Source organism: Jaculus jaculus, chromosome 5 (genome assembly GCF_020740685.1).
Source record: "Jaculus jaculus isolate mJacJac1 chromosome 5, mJacJac1.mat.Y.cur, whole genome shotgun sequence".
NCBI lineage: Eukaryota > Metazoa > Chordata > Mammalia > Rodentia > Dipodidae > Jaculus > Jaculus jaculus.
Window position 1 is genome coordinate 43,403,008 of NC_059106.1, and position 11,704 is coordinate 43,414,711.

Genomic DNA, 11,704 nt, shown 5'->3' on the forward strand with positions numbered 1-11,704 from the left:
AGACCACTTCTCAAAATCCCATCTTCTCATCAACTCTGAGGTTCCATTTTCCTTCTTTTCTTTCCTCATTCTCTTTCTACAAGGTCAAAGAGCACCCCAGGGCAGTCTGTGGCTGGTGCTTCTGAACTCAGCACTAGCCTCAGAGGGCAGAAAGATTTCACCTGACCCGTCATTAGGGGTAACATTCTATGCAGAGCAAAAGCAACATGTGGCACTCTCCAGGATACTACCCTAGTGCTTTCTGGGAAATGTGAGAGAAAGCAAGGATGCACAAATATTAGGAAATTGGGCTAGAGAGATGACTGTGCAATTAAAGGCACTTGCTTGCAGAGACTAACGGCCAGGGTTCCTTCAACTCCCTCATACACATGTGCTGGTTTGATTCAGGTGCCCCCCATAATTTAGGTGCTCTGCTAGGTTCCCAGCTGATTAGGGAATCAATGCCTCCTGGAGGCAGTGTATTGTTGAGGATAGGCTTATAGGTATTATAGCCAGTTTGCCCTTGCCAGTGTTTGGCACACACTCCTGTTGCTACGGTCCACCTTATGTTGGCCAGGAGGTGGTGTCCACACTCTGCTCATGCCATCATTTTCCCCTGCTACGATGAAGCTTCCCCTCAAGACTATATGCCAAAATAAATCTTTTTTTTCCCCCGAAAAAAGCTGCTCTTGGTTAGGTGATTTCTCCCAGCAATTTGAACTGACTGCACCACTACGTAAAGCCAAATGCATAATGTGGCACTGCATCTGGAAATCATTTATAGTGGGAAGAAACCCCGATGCACCCAAACACGTACTTTCTCTCTCTCTCTCTCTTTCCTCTCTCTCTCTCTCTGTTTGTCTCAAATAAATAAATAAAAGCTGGCATTGGTGGCACACCAAGAGTTCACGGCCACCATGAAAATACATAGTGAGTTCCAGGTCAGCCTGGGCTAGAACAAGATCATACCTTGAAAAACCAAAAATCAAAACAAAACAAGAACAAAAATTTTTTTTTTTCTGAATACATTTCTGATACTGAAAACCTACAACAGGGGTAGTCATGAATTTAGGGGTGTAACGTCTGCTGCTGTCTGGCTAAATATATATACTATGCTCACCAAACTGCCCAGTAAGCAATTCTCTTAAGGTTCATACCCGTATATTAATGTTACTCTCACTTTTGATTAGAGAAGCTTCTCTTTTCAAATGGCAGTGACCTTAGGATGACCCAGAAGGCACCATGGTGCTGAGAAGAAGTTACAGAGAGAGGAGTGTTCAACACTGAACTATCTCTATCACACCTTCCAAGGCTCAGGGTCCATTGTGGAAAGAACGTAAGGGCCAAAGGAAGGGCAGGACTCCTTACAACGTGCTCCTCTAGACACAAAATGGTCTGGATATCCATGACCTCACAGGGCCTGACATTACCTACACAAGATCATCATAATAGGAAGAAAAGATCATGACATTAAAATAAGAAAGAGACTGAGAGGGGGAAAGGAGATGATGTAGAGTGGAGTTTAAAAGGGAAAGTGGGGTAGGGAGGGAATTACCATAGGTTATTGTCTACAATTATGGAAACTGTCAACAAAAAAAATTAATTAAATTTTAAAAATAGTTTTCACCAGGCGTGGTGGTGGATGCCTTTAATCCCAGCACTCAGGAGGCAGAGGTAAGAGGATTGCTGTGAGTTCAAGTGCACCCTGAGACTACACAGTGAATTACAGGTCAGCCTGAGATAGTGAGACCCCCCCATCTTGATGGGGGAGACAGTTTTTCTGGAGAGATGTAGACTGTAATATCCACTCCAGAAAATAATGAAACTACCATTTCTTTGCTATACTTTAATATTGTTTTCATGTCCATTTTCTTCTACTCCCTAAATCAGGATTATAAATGTGTTATTCAGTAAAATTTCTGGTGGTAATATTCTGTTTCTGTATCTGTACTGACCACGTTGACTACTGAGTACTTAAAATAGGACTGATGTGACAGAACTTAATTTTAAATTCGATTATAATTAATTTAATTTAAATAGCCACTAGAGACTAGTGTCTACCATATGGGACAGAGCAAGAGACTTTCCTATTAAAGATACTGATGGGCCAGGTAGGTGTACAAGAGTCCTAATAACACAAAATGATAAAACAAATACAGATGCTGGGGAAATGGTTCAGTGGTTTTAGGACTTGTCTGCAAGTCCTAACAGCCTAGGTTCAATTCCCCATTGCCAATGTAAAGCAGATATACAAAGTAGAAAGAGTCCTGCAGTGCCTTTTCTCTCATTCATATTCTCTCTCTCTCTCTCTCTCAAATAAATAAGTAAAATATTTTATATTTTTATTTATCTGCAAGCAGAAAGAGAGAGAGGGAGAAGAGGGTCTGGCTAAAATGTCCAGCCTATCTTTTTCCGAAGTAAGGTCTCACTCTAGCCCAAGGGGGCCTGGAACTAACAGGTGATCCTCTACATCTGATGGAATTAAAGGTATGCTCTACCACACCCATCTGGGCCTTTTTGTTTTGTTTTCAATTTAATTAATTCATTTATTTATTTGAGAGAGACAGCGAGACACCAGGGGCTCCAACCACTGCAAATGAACTCTAGACACATGCACCACCTTATGCATCTGGCTTACATGGGTACTAAGGAATCAAAACTGAATTCTTAGGCTTCACAGGCAATGCTTTAACCACTAAGCCATCTCTCCAGGCCCCAACCTGTCTTTTAACTTGCTCTTGTAACCTAGGATTACCCTGATCTTGTAATCCTCTTGCCTCAGCCTTCCAAATGCTAGATTACAAGCATTACACTATCCAGTCCCAATTTCACTAATAAATACATGAAATAATACAGAGTTGGCTGTGATAGCCTTTATGATTCAATTCTTAGAAGAATTCTAAAGCTAAAAAAATGTGGCCAGACATGAGCTAGAAGAACAGAGGAAGCTCATTTCACACCACATGTTCCAAAAAAATCCAGAATTCTTTAAAAGAAAACAACTTTCTTGAGATAGGGCCTCACTCTAGCCCATGCTACATACACACTGTCCTGGTATTCACTCCATAGTCCAAGGCTGGCCTCAAATTCACAATGATCTTTCTATTTCTGCCTCTGAGCGCCACAACACCTGGCCAGTATTTTATTATTTTAAACAATGAAATTAGGGGCTGGAGAAATGATTCATTGGTTAAGGTGCTTTCCTGCAAAGCCTTACAACCCAGGTTCAATTCCTTAATACACACATAAAGCCATAAGCACTAAGTAAAGCCTGCATCTGGAGTTCATTTGCGGTGTCAGAAGGCCCTAGCATACACCTATTTTTCTTTCTGTCTGTCTGTCTGTGTGTGTGTGTCTGTCTCTCTCTCTCCCTACCGCCCCCTCTCTCTCTCTGTCTCTCCCCCCCCACCTTGCAAATAAATACTTTTTAAAAAAGAAAAAGTAGCCTGGTGTGGTGGCACACGCCTCACTCGGGAAGGCAGAGATAGAAGGATTGCCATGAGTTCAAGGCCACCCTTAGACTACATTTCAGGTCAGCCTGGACTACATATAGTTAGTAGACTCTACCTCAAAAGAATAAATAACTGAAAGGAGGGAGAGAGGGAAAGGAAAAAAAAAAAACTTATTTGCAAGTAGAGAAAGAGCGAACTCCAGATGCACCTGGCTTTATGTGGACACTGGGGAATTGAACCCAGGCCAATGGACCATGCAAGTAAGTGCCTTCAACCACTGAACAATCTGTTCAGCCCAAGAATCCTTTTTTTTGGGAGGGGGGGGGCGGGGGGATCGCAAGAGAGAGACAGAAAAAATGGCTGGGCCAGGGTCTCTAGCCACTGCCAACAAACTCCAGATGCATGCACCACCTTATACATATCTGGCTTATGTGGGTACTGGGAAATTGAACCTGGGTCCTTAGGCTTCACAGGCAAGTGCCTTAGCCACTGAGCCATTTCTCCAGCCCCAAGAATCCAGTATTCTTAAGATTAAAAAACTCTATCATCATCAGGGAAAAAAGTGTTTATCTAACATCCTCTAAATTAGACCAAGATCTAGCACATTATAGCCTACAGGTCAAATGTCGACTGCAATCAGGTTTTGTGTGTGTTTTTCGAGGTAGGGTTTCATTCTAGCCCAGGCTGCCCTGGAATTCAATAGGTGGTCTCAGTGTGGCCTTGAACTCATGGCAGCAGCTCAAGGGGAAGGGATTGAATAAAGGAAAGGTGGAAGTCAAAATGTAAAATGTTATGAATAAGCCATATAGAAACCTACTTTATTGGATCATGGTACACCCAGAAGCCATAGACTGTTACTAAAAAAATTTCAGTACCAGGGATGGGATACCTTCCAGTGAGTTGTTGGTCAGGGAGGTCCCTGGTACCCCAAAAACATTACAGGCCATTGCCAAGGCTCTTAGTTTCCTACCAGGTATACATAAGACCCTATTACTGAAGACTCCACATACTTGGGTAGCAAGGTCAATGAGAAACCCTGCTGGAGCTAAGCTGAAAGCCTCCTCCATGTAGACCAGCTGACAGAAAGTTGAAAACAGCCACATTGCATGCAATTCAATGGGAGAGAAAGAAATCACCAGTGAAGATACCAACAGTGGACCTGTGAGCCTTATATTTGGCCAGCCAGGACCCACCTACGGCTTCACAGTAAGTTCCAGGTCAGCCTGGGCTACAGTGATATTCTGCCTTTAAAAAACCTCTTGTGCTGGAGGGATGGTTTAGTGGTTATAGCGTTTGCCTGCAAAGCCCAGGACGCACATTAGCCAGAGGCACAAGGGGGGCACATGCATCTAGAGTTTTGTTTGCAGTGGCTAGAGGCCTTGGCGACCCCATTCATTCTCTCTCAAATAAATTTAATTAATTAAATAAAGATAAACTCTTAATATTCCCCTCAGAAAGACAATAAAATGGATGGTCTTTGCCCCATCTATGTTACTAGCATTTGGGCTCACAGTTCTATGACGTTCATTCATATAACATTTAACATTAATCATATAACATTTTATTCACTGAGCACTGAAAATGCCTTGGGTAAAAAGGCATTGAATGGTGTGCTTTCTAGTATGAGCACTGAAGTCCTATGAAAATAATGAACAAGTTAACAAATGAAAACGTTATTATTCCAGACAAGTGCTATGAAGAAGTCATGTGGGGAGAAAAACATGAGTAGTCATCTTTCCCATCCAGTCCTATCTTTAGAATCACTTCAAGGAGGCCGTGGATGCTGTACACTGAGATTTATTTTAGAGGTGATAAATTTGTTATTCCAATGTGTTCATGGCACAAACTCGTTTTTTCTTTGTAAATATTTTTAACCAAAACATTCTGCAAAACACATGTACAATTTCTAAGGACTTCACACAACAAATGCAGTAACTTTCTCGGCTCTTGTCGTGATTCCCTTAAGTCTTAAATGCCCAATTTGATTTAATGTTTAATTAAGAAATAGTTGATTATTTAGTCCTTTTTATTGAAGAAAGGGAAATGAGAGTATCTTGCCATAAATAAGGCAAGATAAAATCCAAATTGTTAAGCATCCTGTATCTCCAATATAAATCTGATCCAGGAAACACAGAGACCCAGAAAAACATGGCCAACTTCTGCCCTACCCTAAGGAATAAACACTCCCAAAGCCCTAGGATTACAGATACAATGCTAATTCCACAGCCACACTGTTAAATCAGGCCTCTGCAACTAAAATGTCAATCAGATCAAGACTGAACAAGTGACTACTATTGTCAACTGTCAGTATATCCATGTACCAAATACACTATGCAACCATAAGAAATCATGTTCACTTAAAGCTACAATATACAAGTAGATGAAGGAATCAGCAGATGTTAGAAATTTTCCATAATAATTGAATTCGGTCAATAAAGTGCAGCAAATTTGTAACAGAGAACTTCCCAACATTTAATTCTGAAAGTGTATTTGTTGATATTTGTAACACAAACAGCTAATGTTCATTATTTGTGATTTTTTTCTTCATTTCTCCTTTTTTAGGCCTACTTTCTGACTTTCCTATAATTAACATACACTAACACTTTACATACAAAGGAAAAAATAAGCTATGTTTTGTAATTTAATTTTATTTTTGACAATTTTCATACATGTATATAATGCATGTTGATCATATTCACCCTATTATTCTCTCACATCCCTTCCACTCCCTCTAAACCTACCTTGCCAACCAATCCCCTTGCCAGGCACAGTGGCACACACCTGTAATCCCAGCACTTGTGATGCAGAGGTAGGAGGATTGCCATGAATTCAAGGCCAGCCTGAGAAGACATAGTGAATTCTAGGTCAGCCTGAACTAGAGTAAGACCCTACCTCAAAAAAAAAAAAAAAAGTTACCAAGCAGGATTATACTTGTTATCAATATTATGTGAAGTCAAGGAGAGCAAAGAAAAGTGCGCAAAAACTATGACCACCAAGTTTTAACAGGACGGTCTCTGGGCAACTCTTCCCCTCAGTTGTTGAAGTCTTTCACATCTGCTCATAGTCTTCTAGAATCCTGCCATAATGAAGAGTGATGGCAACAAGAAGTCCCTAGGAAAGGTGGGAGGATCACCTGAGACTACATAGTGAATTCCAGGTTAGCCTGAGCTAGAGTGAGACCCTACTTTGAAAAAAACCAAAAAAAAAAAAAAAAAAGTCCCTAGGTGTCCCTAGCTCCATGAAGCCACCCACAGGACAGCCACAATATGTCACTCTCCAGTTTTCCCACTGCAAGCATTCTTTTCAGACACACCCCCAACAATCCTGAGCTCTGCTGGCTAGTTGGCTCTCAGGGCTCCTTCCATTCTGTTTCCTTCCTGTCAGCAGCTTTCTGATGTCACGTCCCCTTCCTCTGGCTTACACTCACTGCTTCTAGGAATTTATTTCTTCCTTCATTTTAGTAAACTATTTATAATCTATATCCAAACTAATATACTTCAACGGCTTAAAACAAACAACCAAATAACTCAAACCAGAATTATTTCAACTATGCCACCTCATCCTCAAGGAAATAAGCATACAATTTATTTAACTTTTTTATTTTCATTTATTTATTTGAATGTCAGAGGGAGGGCATTCCTGGGACTAGATAGAAAATTCCAAGTCAGTCTGACCTAGAATGATACCCTACCTCAAAAAATCCAAAATAAGGGCTGGAGAGATGGCTTAGCGGTTAAGCACTTGCCTGTGAAGCCTAAGGACCACGGTTCAAGGCTCGATTCCCCAGGACCCACATTAGCCAGATGCACAAGGGGGCGCATGCATCTGGAGTTCGTTTGCAGTGGCTGGAAGCCCTGGCGCACCCATTCTCTCTCTCTTCCTCTATCTATCTCTCTGTGTCTGTCACTCTCAAATTAAAAAAAAAATGAACAACAAAAAAATAGAGAGGCTAAAATGTGAGACTCAATTGAAAAAAATGAGAGGGCAGATATCAAAGAAGAGACTAAGAAATTCCTAGGAAAAATGAGTGTTCAGGCAGCACAGGGTTAAAGAGCAAGAGAGAACACCACACTCAATGAAGATTGCATTCAGAAAGCAGAAGAGAGGGAGGGGCTGGAAGGCAGCCGCTTTTATAGCATCAGATTCAGGATGCAGGGGAAGACCTGACTGGCTAGTAAATTTGGATGATGAAGCTGAGGATCAGCCCACCCAGGCAGTACAGTAGAGGCCACTGTGGATCACTCTCAACAGACTTTAAAAAAAAAATCCAAAATACTACTACTAATAATAAAATAGGTTTTGGTCCCGCACTAAGACGAGTCAAGAGCCAGCTCCGGCTGCTGGAGTGTCTGCCATGCATCTATGGAAGTGAACCAGCTTCTTCTGCCACAAGGGAGCCTCCCCTGGATTCTGCAAGCCCGAAATAAACCCTTTCCTCTCACAAGCTACTTCTGGTCAGATGTTTGTCCCAGTGACGAAAAGCAGCTATACCCATGTTGTGATGAAGACTGAATAAGGACAGATGGACAAAATCAGAGCCCTGGTGGCATCTGGAATGTGATGAGCATGCGTTATGAGATGCAGTCCGCCCACAGACAGGAAGCTCAACAAGATGGCTAGCTCCAATGGCAGACTCCCCTAAGAACTCTACCATGCCACATAAGACTTCAGGTACTACAACTCATCTTGGCACATCTGGCATGTCCCTAACTCAATGATATGTTCTTTGGACAGGAAACTTGGACTTATACTTCTTCTATGGTAATATTCCTCAAAGAGTGGTCCTTGAGTTATCAGAATAGCCTGGAGGAAGGGGACTGAGCAACAGAGCTAATGCTCAATTCTCCTGAAGCTGTATGGAAGGAGGACCTAGCAAGCTGAGGACCAGGTAGAAGGACCAACAGTGTTTGGAACACAGCTGGTACTAAGAAGTACTTGTTGGGCTAGGGAGACGCCTCAGAGATTAAGAGCTCTTGCCACGTAAGCATAAGGGCCTCTTGGGCTGGAGATGAGACCAAGTTCAACTCCTCAGAACCCATGTAAAAGAAATACAGAATGGGCAATAGAAGATAGTTACAAATACCAGCTAAGGCCACGTGACCAGTTACAGAGACAAGGACTGTAATTGCAATGTTTGTGTCCTATCTTGATACAGAGTTTGTACATATCTACACCAATATTAAGATTATATCACTAGTTACTTCAATTTATCAGACCTATTATATTGGAGAATAAACATTTCTCAAGAAACCTTGCTTTGTGTTTGGGGGGAAGATTTTGCAGTTCCGGTTGTGGGATAGTTATACCATGTTAGGTGGAATTATGAGCTTGTTACTGCTTTCATTTTGAAATTAAGTATGATATAAGGAGATATGGTTTGGTGTTAAGTTGACAAGGGTGGATTTGTGTTGGTTAAGGTGTTGTCAACTTGATCTGTTTAGTAATCCACAGAAATCCCTTTTGGGTGGGTCTCAGAGGCTGCTTCCAGGAAGGATTAACTGAAGGAGGAAGTCCTCCCAGAGTGACCCCTTCCCCAGAGCAGGAAGTCCCTCTCAGAGGGGACTTTATAAAGCTCTGGGTGCACAGTGCCCCTTCCTTCCTTCCTTCCTTCCACTTGGCTGCCGGAGCTGCTCACTGCCTTCCAGCGTGGATTGAAGACCAGCACGGACTGAAGACCAGGATCAACTGAAGACCTGTATGGATCATAATCAGTGGCTCCTCAGGAAGCCTCTAGGCGTTTAGTGACAGATTGGGACTGTTGAGGCATCTAGCCACATGGACTGAGCACCTACCAGGTTCCTGGATTCTCAGGCCTGCAACTGCTGTTGGACTATCGTAAGCTAATCAAATAAATTCATATATATATATGTAAAAATAAAATAAAATAGAAACACAAAGCTTACTGGGCATAGTGGTGCCTTTAATCCCAGCATTTTGGAGGCACAGGTAGGAGGAGAGCCATGAGTTTGAGGCTACCCTGAGACTACATAGTGAATTCCAGCTCAACATGAGCTATAGTGAGACAATACCTTGAAAAAACAAAAAGGGGGAGGGGCTGCCCTTATTCTAAGTATGCAATGTATAAATGTATAATTTACCAAAGTTTAGAAATAACTTTTTATTCTTTCCTCTCTCTAAATGCTATCAATATTTGAGCTTGCTCTTAAATATTTTCTCTAATATCGAATGTTAAAATAACATCAAGGTTAGAAATTAGAACTGCTTATTCTAAGTGAAACCACTAAAGCACTTCAACCTTTGAAGGAATTCTAAGTCAAGCAGAAAAAAAAGTTATCAATATTTTATCTGCTAACATTTACACTGCAGCTTGCTCAAAGCAGTAAGCATTATAGCTGTTTCATTTCCTAGCAGGGATTGGCTTATCTACAAAATCCAAATTGTCTCTTTGCCCATCTACGGGGGAGAAAAAAAACACTATATCAAAGATTACCAAAGATTTTTCTTACATTTTATGCCATTAAAATTTAGTAGCAGGGCTGAGGAGATGGCTTAGCGGTTAAGCACTTGCCTGTGAAGCCTCAGGACCCTGGTTTGCGGCTCGATTCCCCAGGACCCACGTTAGCCAGATGCATAAGGGGGCACATCTGAAGTTCGTTTGCAGTGGCTGCAGGCCCTGGCACGCCCTCTCTCCCCTCTCTCTCCCTCCCCCGCCCTCTCTCTCTATCACTCTCTCAGAAAGAAAGAAAGGAAGGGAAGGAGGGAGGGAAGGGAGGGAGGAAGGGAGGGAGGGAGGGAGGGAAGGAAGGAAGAAAAGGAAGGAAGGAAGGAAGGAAGGAAGGAAGGAAGGAAGGAAGGAAGGAAGGAAGGAGGGAAGGAAGGAGGGAAGGAAGGAGGGAAGGAAGGAGGGAAGGAAGGAGGGAAGGAGGGAAGGAAAGCAAGCAAGCAAGCAAGCAAGCAAGCAAGCAAGCTAGCTAGCTAGCTATTTACCCCTCAAAATAGCCTCCATCTCATGCCCTCCTGCTTAAGCCTCCCAAATACTGGAATTACAGAGTACGAAGCAAGATTAAAAGGCAGGGAAATTATGAAGACATGAGAAGGCAAAGGAATCCCTCACCCAGGAGACTGGCTGAAGCCTCATTCCAGCACAGGCAACATTTACGTAAAGGCCTTTTTCCCTTCTAAGTTGTAAACCTACAATTTTCTAGGAACCTCACCTGAACCTTATTTATTGGGGGGGGGGGACACATGTACTAAACCACTGTGTAACCCTAGTAGCTTCTGTTTTTTAAGACTATACTCCATCCAAGAAACCTCCAGAGTCACCCTATAACCTCACTTATCAAAAGGGAACAATACTTAGCAATCTTTTGAGATGTAACCAAAATGGTATCTATGACTATGCTAGGATACTTACTTGTGAATCTCCTTTGAGGAGCCTGAACCCACACTTAGGTATGTCTTATTTTTTCTCTGAGTGACTCTCAGAGAAGGCCCACATCCACGCTCTCTGGTATGCTTTCATTCTCTCCTTGAACACCCTCTTAGTATCTTCAGTCACAATGCCAACCCTGCTTCAAACTGGCTCTTTGTGAAATTTATTTTCTGCCCTCGCACCAAGAAACAACTTAGTTGAGGTCCCTACTCCTTAGGCTGCTGAAGGTGACAGTATGGAGCCATGTCTCAGTTCTCCCACCAAAGACAGTGCACACAATCATACCCAGCTTAAACTGGTACTTTAGCTGGGCATGGTGGTGCATACCATTAATCCCAGCACTTGGGAGGCAGTGATAGGAAGACTGAAGTGAGTCTAAGGCCACTCAGAGACTTCATAGTGAATTCCATGTCAACCTGAGGTGGAGCGAGACCCTACTTCAGGAGGGAAAAGATTTGGTACTTTAAAGAAAAGGTATGTGGTATGGCAGAAAAAGCTCAGTAGTTTGCCTGACTTTTAACCCTGTGACCTTCCTTCCTGTCTGTCTGTCTCCCCAGTTCTAGGATTACAGGCAGTGTCCAGCTCATAATCCATTCTTTTTTTTTTTTTTTTTCCTTTTCAAGGTAGAGTCTCACTCTAACCCAGGATAACCTGGAATTCACTACGTAGTCCGAGGGTGGCCTCAAACTCATGATGATCCTCCTACCTCAGCCTCCCAAGTGCTGGGATTAAAGGAGTGGACTACCACGCCTGGCTTTTTTACTTTTTTAGAACTAAATTTTTTGTTTATGAATTTTATTTATTTATGAAGGACAGGTGAGAGAGAGAGAATGCACATAACAGTGCCTCTAGCTATTACAAAATCCACACACATACACCA